The sequence below is a fragment of the Triticum urartu genome, unplaced genomic scaffold, assembly GCF_003073215.2.
Source record: "Triticum urartu cultivar G1812 unplaced genomic scaffold, Tu2.1 TuUngrouped_contig_7354, whole genome shotgun sequence".
Taxonomy (NCBI): domain Eukaryota; kingdom Viridiplantae; phylum Streptophyta; class Magnoliopsida; order Poales; family Poaceae; genus Triticum; species Triticum urartu.
This window is the reverse complement of record NW_024118190.1, coordinates 1-10,641: the sequence shown is the minus strand read 5'-3', so window position 1 is coordinate 10,641 and position 10,641 is coordinate 1. Positions and strand designations below refer to the sequence as shown.

The 10,641-nt window shown below is 46.4% G+C and overlaps 1 long non-coding RNA gene across 1 annotated transcript; it reads left to right on the top strand.

Moving 5' to 3' along the window:
• Positions 1 to 708: 708 nt before the first annotated feature.
• LOC125531519 lies at positions 709 to 1,073 on the top strand. The gene is made up of 3 exons (XR_007293304.1): positions 709 to 751; positions 868 to 928; positions 1,042 to 1,073. It is a non-coding gene; the product is annotated as an uncharacterized LOC125531519 (long non-coding RNA).
• Positions 1,074 to 10,641: the final 9,568 nt, after the last annotated feature.

Here is a 10,641-nt window from a genome sequence, read left to right as displayed (position 1 = left end):
TGAAAAATGAAATGGTGCCATTTTGTAGTAAATATTTGATATATTCTTTACATTGATGAGAAAATATATAAGAGAAACTAAAGCAGAAATACAATTACATGCGCTTAATTCTGATTGGTGGAGACGTTTGTGCCATAGATCGATGACATGGCACATATCGATCCATCCATCTCCTCATCCCACATCCATCCATCCATCCACCCACCCATTCCCCACCGCAAACCCCTACCCGTCTCCACCCCACCGCAAACCCCTCCTCCCTTCCCCTTCCAGATCGCCGCCGCCGCCGCCTCCCTATCAGCTCCACCGGCGAGCCCTTCCTCACCGCATCGCCACCCCCACGCCCATCCATGGCATCCCCCGCGCCCTTCCATCAGCATCCATGGCCTCCCCCACGCCCTTCCTCACCGCATCGCCACCCCAACCCCCTCCCTTCCTCTCCCCGACGCCCCCTCGCTCCAGACCTTCATCCTCTCCGGCCAGACCAACCGGCCGCGGCCCCTACCCTAGGCAGGGAGGGCGGATCGCCGCTGCGCGGGCGCACAGGAAGGGGCGGCGACGGAAGCGCATCCCCAAGATCTAGCCCGCCAAGCACCGTGTCGAAGTCTCTCCTTCGACGAGCTCTATGTGCGGGTGTGCGGAGGCGCTCGTGAGGGCGGTGGTGGCCTTCTTCGACACCTTCCTCGTCGACTGCTTCCTCTTCTGGTTCGGCCGCCACCCCGGCCCCGACAGCCCCGCCTCCACCCACCGGGTAAGCCAACCCTACCTCTCCCTCTCCCTCTCCCTCGCGTCCGGCTCCTCTGTTCCTTCGTTCTTCGATCCCAGGCGGTGATGTTTTTATTTTTTGGTGCGTTCATGTGTGTGCAGGATCCGCTCGTGCCCAAGGACTGGACAGGGGAGGCGCTCCCGGCCTCGGACGAAGAGAAAGGTGCCCTGGATTTCTCGGTCAGATTTGTGATTTCGCGGTATTGGTTTGGTGTGATGTGTACCTGTGGTTGACCTCTCTGCCACTGGATGGATGTCTGTGTGGTGTTGTTTCAGGTTTTGTAGAGAGCACATTGTCGAACCAGCAGTTGGCAGATGGCGATGACACAGATGAGTAGCTTAGGCGAGAGGTACGCCTACCAGAGCACCGTTAAACGAATTTCTGTTACTTTTTCAGTCACATGTGTGAGGAACGGCTGTGTTGTGCGGTTATTGTTACTGTCAGGTTGTAGCTCTAGGTCTATTGTGCTATGGCTGACCTCTCTACCGCTGGTTGGACGTCCGCGTGGTACTGTTTCAAGTTTTGCAGAGAGCACATGCTCGAATGAACAGTGTGTGTGGAACAGATTCTTGTCTTAATTATCTTCTTGTGGGAGTATGAACTTGCTTGTAGTATCTTGGAGTATCAACTTGGAGCATCTGGTTAGAGTAGCATCTTGCAACACATTCGATTACTCCAGTACTGATAGTTAAAGTGGCATCTTGCAAAATGGAGTAGTTAGAGTAGCATCTTCGATTAACTAAATTAATGATAACTGTTGTTAAGTTGGGACTTGCAAGCAGTAGTTCCCTCTTCATATCTCTTCTTGCTTGCAGTAGTTTAATTTATGATTTGTCTTTGGTGGAGTATTTCTTGAACTGTGTTGTATTCCTGTGACTAAATAGTGAATCCAGTTACAACAAAGCATGACAATTACAATAAAGCTCCCTGTAACCTTTTGTTTCATTGGTCAAACACGATAGCAGCGATGCCGAGGGAGCTCCAGCACGTACACTCTCATGCTTACTTAGATTAGAAGCATTTTGTACAAGACAAACTACTATATGCTAGTCTTACTTACACTGTGTGTGTTGGGCACTCTACTTTAATTTTCTAGCATGTTAAATTTAACATTTTAATATATTTGTTTGAAACAATAGTCTAGCATAACATATTTACTTCATTTTTTAAAACAGATAATACATATTGAATTATTCATATTAATCTAAAATAATGACCAAATAACTACATGACAGTGGATTAGTAGCATGCATGTGTGACTTAGTTTTTGGTGTGTTTTGCTTGCAGGTCATTGTGGTGAAGGCCGTCACGGGAAGGCGTGGGGGATTTGGCAAAAGGACGATGATCGAGTCTATGCTCTCTCCTCAATGGAAAGACCTATTTTCTCTGATGATTGTTTTGAAGTGGCAGACCATGTGAACAACCTGGGCACCATCGCGGGCTCGGGCACCAAGGAGTTCATGGAGGTGCTGCAGGGCTGGGGCCGTGGCTGCACCAACAGGTAACCAAATCGGCCTCCCTGTGATAATTATTGCTGTAGCGCTGGTTTTAGTGTAAATAGGCTATTGGACTGATGAACAAAAGTCACGAGACCCTACAGCCTAATGACTGTGTAGAAGCAGAGTGGTTGGATTCATGTGTACTAGTAGCATCTAAACCCTGCAGACTAAATCATTAGGCACACTGTACCGCACACACTAGTTAATGTTCTGTCTTTTTGAGAACATTTTGTATCTGTTGTCTAGTTCTATCCGGTGATACTCGATTAGGGCCCCATGTGTTTGAACAACTAGTCAAGTAACATGGGTCCCTACTGGTGGTACAGCATCAAGTTTGGAAGCAGCTGGAGTGAATGTCACAAAAGTTGAACATCTTACACATTTTCCTGAAATGGTATAGCTTAGTTTGTTTTTTAGCTACTGCAGCATTTCTTGAAATGAATTTTATTCTAAGCATTTTTGTCATACTCAATAAGCTAGTTCCTGAATCAGATTTGTTAATGAAATGTTTCTTTAGCATGCTATAGTTAATTAGTTGGCAAGTGTGATGTCCATTCGCCTTATTCCGTCGCCTGATTCCAAACACCTCCTCTGTTTTTTGCAAGTCTGGCAGAACCGCCGTGTTGACAAAGAAGGTGGTGACCGCGGCGGCGAGCGGCGCGAGTTGGTGGCTGCGAGACTGGATGACACGGCTCATATATGTGCTTCTGACTAATCCAGCTTCTTTTGGTCCAGCTGGGCATTACTTTGAGTTCATATATGTGCTTGTCACTCCATAGGTTATAGTGATTCCCTCTGTTTCCTTATATGTTCTTGTAGTTTGGTTGCTTTCCTATTCATGCATGTTTGTACAGCTATATATAGTTTTGCTGTGAATCTGTCGTGCATGTATTGAAATGCAGGAAATATTGAATACATGTTCACTCTCAGTTGGGATATTGAATTGTACATAGTTATGTGATTCATGTCTGCTTCTTATCTTATTAAGTGATTATCTTTATGTCCTTGCTACCAGTAGGATGGTCAATAGCTTGTTTTGTAGTTCTCTACTTTATGCAAATAGCTTCCTGTAGCATGTTTCTACTATCTGTGTGATGCTGAACAATATGCTCTTAATCTGTTGCTATATTCTCACCAAATGCACAATTTATTTTCTTAGACCTACCGTTAAACAAAGTCTTAACTTGTATCATTTTTTCTTAAAAATAAGCATAGAATTGCTGACTCTTATGTTATATGATCAGCTTACTCCTGCTTCAACAACTGTACTAATTCCTGACTGTTGCATGTAAGGAGTAAAATAGTTTACTTGAGTGATATCCACTAGTTCACTATCTTAGAGCACCTTTTTAGCATTGGGGGCTCCTAATAGTATTTTAGACTTATCATATCCTCTCTGGCGCGATGGCAGGAGCGCATGGTAGAGTACTAAATGGACAAGTATCTGCAACGTTCAGCGTTAAAGATGATGCTTACCAGATGTTCTACAGCAGCCCCATCCATATCATCGGCATGAAGTTCGGTATCTACTCGTCCTAAAATTGATGGCTGAAGCTTGATGCATGTATAATGTGACACACACAGTAGGATATCTGAATAATTTTGACATGTTTGCTCTGTTATCTAGCAGTAGGTTGATACTTGTCATTTGCCCTTTCCAAATATATCTCAGTTTTGTTGTTATGAGAATGTTATATGCATGGTTTCTTATTAGATCTCAAATTCTGCAGCTATGTTTCATGGTTAGGATAATGTTATATGCACGGCTACACTTGATTATGTTCCCTAACTTTTCTGATTTATAACTCGCAGATTTTGGCCTTCATTCGTTAAAAGTTTGTGTACAAGGAACTCCAGGAGTAGAATCCTAAAGAGAACTCGCACCCAACAATGTGCTTTAGCTCTCTGGAGCTGGACATGTTAATATTTAGCTGTATTCTATATTTCAATACCTGATTTGTACTGCCATGATTGTAAACTACCTGCCATTATTTGGCTGTTGTTTGAAAATTTATGTGTTATTGGCTCTGTTTGAATCAAGTTATTGGTTGTTGCACAAATAGAGAACTGACGTGTGGCACCTAAACAACACACCTGGTCCCATTTCACTAGTGGAAAGAAACAAAAGAAAATTGACAAGTGGGACCTAATTGGATGAGCAAAAGAAAACAAAAGAAAACACACCTGGTCCAAAATGGATTGTAAAAAGGCCCAAATAAGAATGGAAGCAAAAAGGCCGAAGGCGTAGAAAATAAAAAGGCTGCAATGTTGGGCTTGGCCCATGAAGCCGATCAAAAATTGATAGAAAAATACAGTAAAAAGGCCGAATTGTTGGGCTAGGCCCATGTAGAAAATCGAATTGGACCGGGCTGAATCTTGTGCCACGTCAGATTGCCACGCTGGATGCCTACGTGGCCTGGGGAGGTTGCTAGTGGCCAAAACGCCACAGTAGACGTATTTTGGTCATAAACGTCTACGACCATTCCAGAAGAAAGGTCGCTATAGTCAGTTTATGATGGCCAGCTTTTGACCTTATGTTTTTGGTCACAAAAAGGTCACAAATGGAAATTTGTGACCATATAGTGACCAATAGTGGTGGTCACAAGTTGACATATTTCTTGTAGTGTTCATCCGGACGAGCACCTCAGTAGAGAAAGTGGAAAACTGACTGTCATGATATAGCGTGAGACTGGTCAACCACTCGATGACTTATTGGAATCTTCGGGATTCCTCCGCATCAAAAAAGGGTCGTTTCGTGGTCAGGCATGTACACACCCCGAATCCGGATTAGTGTGGAGCCACCAAGGGCTATATAGTAGCCCCACTGTCAAACTCCTATGGCTAAGTGAAAGTGTTAAAGAATTATAGTCCGGTTGCCTAGTTCGCTGCACTATCACCTCCTTATTAGGACCAAGGCGTTGGATTAATGTGAATACGCGTCTTCTATGAACACCCCCGCATTATATGCGTGGGGGCTGAAGCCGACGACTGCAATCTTTCAGGTTATATACATGTATACATAAACGGCCACACAGGAGGCATCACAATACTTTCGGGCAAAAATATAAATACAACCTTGATAAATTCAATAAAACGTTGTTTTTACAATGGAGTACATGTTACTCAAACATAACATTCTTCGAGCACTAGGCCTCTATCGAACGAGCGCCTGCAAGAACTTCTTCAAAATAGTGCTCGGCAGCCACGCCGAACCCTGCGCTGCGACAGTGGTGGCATCCATCTCCGCCCAGTATGTTTTGACACAGGCAAGGGCCATCCGCGAGCCTTCTATGCACGCCGACCTCTTCATCGCATTAATGCGTGGCACCGCACCAAGGAACTGCTGCACCAAGCTAAAATAGCTGTTCGGTTTTGGCCTTTCTAGCCACAGATTATCCACGACAGACCTCATGGCGAGTCCGGACAATCTATTGAGTTCGGCCCATTCGGCAAGCTGATCAGTCAATGGAAGCGGACGCTTTGGAACGTTAAATTGTGAACAGAACAGCGTGTCCACTTCACGATATGTCTGATCTCGGAAGTATTCGGCCGCATCGACATCGCTCGCCGCCAAGTCCAGATATGCGTCAGCCGAACTCCATAGCCGATCCAGAGGGGCATACCGCGGATCGCCGAATTTCCTCCGCAGCATAAAGGGCTTCCCAGCCACAATGGAGGGGAAATGGAACGTCCGATTCTTCCCCTTGGTTATCCTCCCTCACGGAGGCGCTCGTTCCCTTGGTTGAAATAGGTAGCGGTGGAGGCCCGCTTTCGCCCCCTTTATTCTCCCCTTAGTCTTCCCTTGAGGGCACCGGGCAAAGTGCTGGCTCGAGCATCTTTTCCAGCACCAAATTGTCCAAGCCTTCGGGAAGGGGAGCCGAACACCAGATCATCTTTGCCTTTGTTATCCAGTCCTGGTCAAAGAGCGATTCTTCAGAATGATGTCATGATAAAAGAAAGACAGTGTGTTCGACTAGAGTATTACTTACTTGGGCCGCGGTGCGGTTGCTGGTTAGGACCACGTCCTCGGTGGTGTACTGACACTCTATTTGGGGCCGGAAGAACGACTTGTACATCTCCTCATGCGTCAGGCCGAGGAAATTCTGAATAGCGCGCGGTCCTTCTGGGTTGAATTCCCACAAGTGTAGGGGCCGGTGTTTGCAAGGCTGGACTCGATGAACCAGCATGACTTGCACTACCATAACCAAACTAAAATCTCCCTCGAAGAGATCTCGGATGCGGCTCTGCAATATGGGCACATCCTTGGCTGGACCCCAGCTCAGCCCCCTGCTGATCCATGACATCTGTTGTGGTGGAGGGCCTAAGCGAAAGACGGGGGAAGCTACCCACTTGGCACTTCTGGGAGCGGTGCCGTAGAACCACTCCCGTTGCCATAATCCGGACATCTCTGGAAAGGAACCCTTTGGCCACGGAGCTCCAGCGATCTTGCTTATTAATGCCCCTCCGCACGCTACTTGCTGCCCCTCAACCGTCTTCGGCTTCACATCAAAGGGCTTGAGCCACAGGCCAAAGTGAGGGGTAATGCGGAGGAAGGCCTCACACACGATAATAAATGCCGAGATGTGGAGAAAGGAATCTGGGGCTAGATCGTGGTCAAGCCCGTAATAGAACATCAAACCCCTTACGAAGGGATCCAGAGTGAGGCCTAGTCCTCGGAGGAAGTGGGAGATAAACACGACGTCTTCATTGGGTTCAGGAGTAGGGACGACCTGCCCTCGGGCAGGCAGTCGATGCGAGACTTCGGCGGGCAAGTATCTTGCCTCCCTCAACTTCTTGATATCCTCTTCCGTGACGGAGGAGGGCATCCACCGGCCCTGGAGGCTAGATCCGGACATGATTGAAGGTCCGAAGCACCTGACCTGGGCTTTGGGTGTTAGAACTCGAGGCGGGGGAAGGATTCAATTGAGCATGGGAGGAAAAAAGTAAAAGCCTTGACCCTTTATAAATAGGGTGAATATCAAGCGTCCTCCTCGTGGTCGTTTGGGACTTGCCTAAAATCTAGGAGTCCTAGGCGCGGTTGGGTTACCCACGCCCGTATTGATGAGAATCCCGTAATAAGGGGGACCTAATCTCTGCTTTGACAAGACGTGTCAAGAAACTGCCTCGCATTATGTTCGGGGCTGGAAAAACGGTTCGAATGATCACCGCGCCATGGCATGATGTCATGTTGCCAAAATGTGTCAGCAAATTAGATTTGTGGAAATATTATTCTCTCTACGGTGGTATGTGGAACTTATTTTGCAGGGTCGAACAATATCCTTTTATTCAAACTCTTCTGTGGTGTATCCAGAGGAGGAACCCGCCTTGTAATGCCGAAGACAACACTGCGCCGGACTCATCATCATTGAAGCCTAGTTCAGGGGCTACTGAGGTAGTCCTGGATTAGGGGGTCTCCGGACAGCTGGACTATATCCTTTGGCCGGACTGTTGGACTATGAAGATACAAGATTGAAGACTTCGTCTCGTGTCCGGATAGGACTCTACTTGGCGTGGAAGGCAAGCTAGGCAATACGGATATGTATATCTCCTCCTTTGTAACCGACCTTGTGTAACCCTAGCCCCTTCTGGTGTCTATATAAACCGGAGGGTTTTAGTCCGTAGGACAACATACAATCATACCATAGGCTAGCTTCTAGGGTTTAGCCTCTCCGATCTCGTGGTAGATCAACTCTTGTAATACCCATATCATCAAGAATAAATCAAGCAGGACGTAGGGTTTTACCTCCATCAAGAGGGCCCGAACCTGGGTAAAACATCGTGTCCCCTGCCTCCTGTTACCATCCGCCTTAGACGCACAGTTCGAGACCCCCTACCCGAGATCCGCCGGTTTTGACACCGACACACACCCTCAAACATAGGAGGCCTCATGGATGTAGCAAAACCACTCTGGTAAAGGGCTTATAATAAGGTTTTTGGACTGTTGGAAATATGATCAATTTAACAAATGATTTAATCCACAGAAATAGAAGATAAAGCATGACTATAATAACAGAGATAGAACAAATCATGCAATCTAACCGAGATTATGCAAATAGCTTCTAAAGTTGTGAATTCAAACACAACATGTTTAAAACAATAGCTAGAACAAGAAACTATAGCAAGATCTTGAACAATGGACAAATGAGCATGTACTGTGCAGCAAAGGAACCGTTCACGTTGGTGTTTTCGCCCATGTCGTCGAAGAGTTTATCGACGTCGTGGAAGAGATAGTCGCTGGGAAGTGATCATTGGTGTTTGTGGCGTCCCTGATGAAGAGTTCAATAGTCATGGAGAGCGCTCCCCAAAAAGCTAATCACCCTTCTACGCACCAACAAATCTCCTCCTCCAACTCATGAGGGGCATGCTATCTTGAAACATGCTTGTAGCTTGTCGTTTGGCAATATCTTGGTCATCATATTCAAACCATTGTCGTTGGTATGGATCTCCTCAAGTTTCAGCAACTTGGAACTTAGAACATCTCGAATGCAATGATACCCCACATCAATGTGCTTGGTTCGAGAGTGATAGCTTGAATTCTTGGCAAGATGAATAACACTTTGACTGTCACAAAACAAAACCTACTTCTCTTGCTTCGTGCTAAGCTCTTGCAAGAAGTTCTTCATCCATAACACTTCCTTGCCAGCGTCAACCGCTGCTATATACTCAACTTCTGTAGTTGATGTGGAAACACATTTCTCCAGTATTGATTGCCACGACACTACTCCCCCTGTGTAAGTCATCAGGTATCCGGATGTGGACTCCATATGAACCTTGTCAGCGGCATAATCTGCATCTGTATAGTCCTGCAATAAAGGTTCACCGCTTCCAAAGCATAAACAAGATGTAGAAGTTCCCTTGAGATACCTAAGAAGCCACTTCATAGCTCCCCAGTGAGCTTTATTTGGACTTTTCATGAATTGGAAAACTCTAACTGCATAGGCAATATGAGGTCTAGTGCATACCATGGCATACATCATACTGCCGACAACAGATTGGTATGTTACTTTCGTCATTTCTTCTTTCTCATTCTTTCTTTTAGGACATTGTTTGGGATTCAGTTTGTGATGGCCTGTCGGAGAAGACATAATAGATTTTGCATTTTTCATATAGAACCATTCAACTACCTTCTCAATGTATCTTTTCTTTGATCCATCACGGGAGATCATCATGCCAAGTATTTGCTTAGATGGTCCTAAATCCTTCATGGAAAATGATTTACTCAATGACGTCTTGAGGAGAGCAATCCTCTTTGTGCCATTTCCAACAATCAACATATCATCAACATACAACAAACAGACTAATGAAATCACCCTCGGGGTACCTCTTCATAAAGACGGAATGATCAGGTTGTGCTTTATGGTAACCGAGGGAGTCCTGGATTAGGGGGTCTCCGGATAGCCGGACTATATCCATTGGCCGGACTGTTAGACTATGAAGATACAAGATTGAAGACTTCGTCTCGTGTCCGGATGGGACTCTACTTGGCGTGGAAGGCAAGCTAGGCAATACGAATATGGATATCTCCTCCTTTTTAACCGACCTTGTGTAACCCTAACCCTCTCCAGTGTCTATATAAACCAAAGGGTTTTAGTCCGTAGGATAACAATCACAACATACAGTCATACCATAGGCTAGCTTCTAGGGTTTATCCTCTCTGATCTCGTGGTAGATCTTCTCTTGTACTACCCATATCATCAAGATCAATCAAGCAGGAAGTAGGGTATTACCTCCATAGAGAGGGCCCGAACCTGGGTAAAATATCGTGTCCCCTGCCTCCTATTACCATCCGGCCTAGACGCACAGTTCGGGACCCCCTACCCGAGATCCGCCGGTTTTGACACCGACATTGGTGCTTTCATTGAGAGTTCCGCTGTGCCGTCGCCACCAGGAAGGATGTCTCATCCCATCTTTAAAGACGGCACTGTTGCTGAGGGAGCTTTTGCTATCGGCCAAACTCTCCGGCTAGGTGGTTTTCTTATGACCGCCTGTTCGGCCGCTGCGCCGACGATGACTTCTCAGGTCATCGAATGCAATCTCCACGTTAACTCGGAACCCGCCGAGCAGTTAGATCCAATGGAGCTCTCTTCCCTGAATGAGCTCTTGGATCGCATCGCCGCCCTGGGAGTCGCTACAGACTACGATCAGATTGGGCCTAAACCCGATCTGACAGAGATCAACTCTCCCCAGGTCACCCATCATGTTGCAGTGGTGGAAGAACAATGCGGCAACCCTTCACCTATCTTAAGGATTAGGTATGTCCGGATTCCCGATCCCTCCAAGCCGGATACCCGCGGAGGGGAGGACATCACTCAAGGCCTGAACCTAGAATCAGGCAGCGGGCTAGATTTATCGGAAAACATCCAAGAATCCAAACTT